This window comes from Coenobita brevimanus, chromosome 23 (genome assembly GCF_032717465.1).
Source record: "Coenobita brevimanus isolate Jiangsu-jjx chromosome 23, ASM3271746v2, whole genome shotgun sequence".
NCBI classification, from domain to species: domain Eukaryota; kingdom Metazoa; phylum Arthropoda; class Malacostraca; order Decapoda; family Coenobitidae; genus Coenobita; species Coenobita brevimanus.
Window position 1 is genome coordinate 33,876,191 of NC_136976.1, and position 3,623 is coordinate 33,879,813.

At 42.6% G+C, this 3,623-nt stretch overlaps 1 pseudogene; it reads right to left on the minus strand.

Moving 5' to 3' along the window:
* Positions 1-321: 321 nt before the first annotated feature.
* Positions 322-440, minus strand: LOC145393162 (5S ribosomal RNA; annotated as a pseudogene).
* Positions 441-3,623: the final 3,183 nt, after the last annotated feature.

The window sequence follows — 3,623 nt, forward strand, 5'->3', positions numbered from 1 at the left end:
GGTGGATGCAGTGCAACATGCGGACGTGGGTGTACACCGTGGGTGGATAATTTATTTCAAACGTCACTCATCGTTTTATGAAACTTTATAATCAACTTAAATTTTCTTTGATAACAGTAAACTTTTAAAGCTAATTTTGACCTCTTCAGCTTCGGAAATTATTCCATACTTAATCAGGCAGCTTGTGTTGAAGGCAGTTTAAAAATATAAATATGCCAGCCAGACGCCATGCATCCCAGATGGGGTGGCCAAGGGCTCAGAGTTAATTGTTTTACAGGGAGGGGCACTAATCCTCCACCAACCCCACTTGACATGTAGGGATGCCAACAGCATCTGGTGTTCCCAGGCGGTCACCCATCCAAGTACTAACCAGACCCAGCGTTGTTTAACTTCGCTGATCGGACGAGAAGCGGTGTACTCAACATGGTATGGATTATATAAATATAAATGTGTTAAAATAAGAAGAGATGTGGATTTAAATCATCGGCGGCCAACCAGCAGTCGTGATTCAAACACATCCTACTCAGCCCATGCATCTCAGTTGCCCAGGTTAATCAAACAGACTATAGTACGGTTATCAACTACTGTTACTATTACAGTCAATATTATTATATCCATTATTTACTGTTACTACCACTACTACTACTAGTACTATTATTATTATTATTATTATTATTATTATTATTATTATTATAGTAGTTATTGTTATTATTATCACTTGTCATTATCACTATTATTGTTATTATTATTATTGTTATTACTATTATTATTATTACTATTACTACTATTACTATTACTACTAACTACTACTACTACTACTACCACTATTACTACTACTACTACTGTTACTACTACTACTATTGCTACCACTATTATTATTATGATAATTAACTCACCTTTCTCTGACACTAACATAAACAATCATCATCTCTGTACATCTATTTAATGTGCAAGTAATTAATGAACTTAACCCACAGGCACCAACTGTGTATAATGATAAGGAAGATCCTATGAAGTAACCCATGTGTACAATCTACTGGAGTTCCCCATTACTTCTGTAATAAATATTTTAAGATTCCCGTCTAAAACTGCAATGTAAATAATGATACAATTAAACAAGAAACAACACATTGTATAAATATAATGCTACAAGACATGTACCCAAATAAGGTTGCAGTCTTAGAAAAAAACTAGGTTGTCATTCTTCAGACATGTATTGTAAATACTTTATATATATATTATGTAACAAGAATAGCCACTGTTGGTGGAAATAAACTTCTTCTTCTTCTTTTTCTTCTTCTCCTTCTTCTTCTTCTTCTTTTTCTTCTTCTTCTTCTTCTTCTTTTTCTCCTTCTTCTTCTTCTTCTTCTTTTTCTTCTTCTTCTTCTTATTATTACAGTAATCTCTCCACTATCCGATGTAACAGAGCCAAAGGCATGTCCAGAAAGTGGTCCCATCCGGATAGTGGGCCCCAGCCTCCTGGACTTGTACTTATGGACCCTAACTCAGAAAAACACCTAATCAACTCCCTCTGGACATGCATAGCACCTATTTAAGACTCAAATCACACCAATAAGGGACATAAGACTGAAATAAATGCAAAAGAACCAGAGAATGAGGTTTTAGAGGTGAGTTTATACAATATTAAACATTCTGGGTACTTACAAGTCCCTGGCTCCTGGACTGGTAGTTATGGACCCTAACCTAGCCTAACTCATAAAAACACCTCCCTACCGCACATGCATAGCACCTAAGACCCTATTCACACTAATAAGAGACATAAAAGAGTGAAATGAGGTTTTAGAGGTAAGTATGGAAAATACAGTACAATATGAAACATTCTGGGTACTTACAACAAGTCCCTGGCCATCTCGATGAATAACCCCCCTCCTCTCAGACTCTGACAGTAAAAAGGAGTACCTGAAGCACCTGCAGTACACTGTACATGAAGTCTTGCACTGAACTTAGTCATTTGCACTCAGAATTCCATTCTCTTAACACTGCGCACTCTAGTCTTACTTGCGCTCCATTGTATTTTAATGAAATAAGTGTTGCACTTTGCACTTAAAGTCTTTGCACTCATAAATCCATTTTCTAAACATAACACACTCTAGTTAATTTGCACTCCATTGAAAGTCAATAAAATCTGTGTTGCACTCTGCACTTTAGTCATTGCACTGAGAATTCTAATTTCTTAACACTATGCACCGTTTTTTTTTCACTGCACAACAACGTTAATTCCCGTGTGGTCTAGTGGAGAAGTTCTTGCTGTTTAATCACTGTCAGAGTCTGAGAGTAGCTGATGCAGGTGGCCTAGGGGTGCGTTGCTGGGTCGTGGTGATGGAGTACCCACTGCAGACGACTCTGAAGACAGGCGCAAACTCACTTCAAGTGGTGACTCCACCGTGCCTGATGTGCTGGGCTGTGGCTCCGAGGATAAGGGCCTGTCTTGGGGAGGCAATGGAGTGGAGCCAGAGCTGGGCACAGCGGGGGTCACGGGTCTGAAAAAGCTGTCAATGGTTGATTGACGCAAGGAACGACGATTCTGACGATTAATGATGCGCTGCCTGAAAGCGCACACTTCCTCCACAAGTCCCAAGGGCCCCATCTCCCTGTCGCAGTCCTGGTGTTCCAGGTAGTCGAGAACGAACTCTGCGTGTTCCCGGAGTGCACCCAGCTTGGGGATGGCTGGAGTAGTGTCACACTGAGAGGAGTCCGCATCATCGTCGCCGTCCTCATCAGAATCTTCAAGCTGGATACTGACGCCTGCAACTGAAGATGCGATCTCCATATCAGACATGGTCTGATACCCAGGATCGCCCTCGTCGTCATCCAACCACTCATGCACTTAGTCCACATTAACATCGTCCCCATGCGCACGTAGACATGCATGGAAGTCATCCGTGTCAAAACCTAGGAAATCGTGTTCCACATCCGTTCCGAGAAGCAGACGAGACCAACCATTTTCTAGAGTCTTGACAGGGACTTCCATGCACTGGCCCAGTTGTAAATGGCAGACTTAATGTTGTAGTGGTGAAGGTTTTCCAAAGTCCGCTGGTCTCGCGTGTCCCGTCTCTCCCTGGACTAGTCCTCGTCCTCGAGAATAACAATCACCTCGTCCAGGAACTTCCGTTGCTACAGCCTCTTCATTGCCACGATCACTCCTTGGTCCATTGGTTGGATGAGAGGAGTCGTATTAGGTGACAGAAACATGCACCTAATGCGCCCATTCCCAGCCACCAAGTCCTTGTCGCACGGGTGAGCAGGTGCATTGTCGAGGAGAAGTTGGGCCTTTACACGGTCGCATGGGATTCCCAGTTTCTCTGTCTGGTAATGGATGACCTTGATGAAATGGCGGTGGAACCAGTCTTTGAAGATCTGGGCAGTGAACCATGCCTTCAAAGAATGGTACCAAATGACAAGGACATCCATCACCCCAAGAAGACACCGAGGCTGCTTTGCACGGCCAACAATAACGGGCTTAAGCCGGTGCATGCCGTTAGCATTGGCACAACACAAAGCAGATATCCGTTGCTTGGAGAGCTTGTGGCCAGGTACATGCTTCTCCGTCTCCTCGGCTAGAGTGTTCGTTGGCAAAGAGCGATAAAATAAACCAGTTTCGT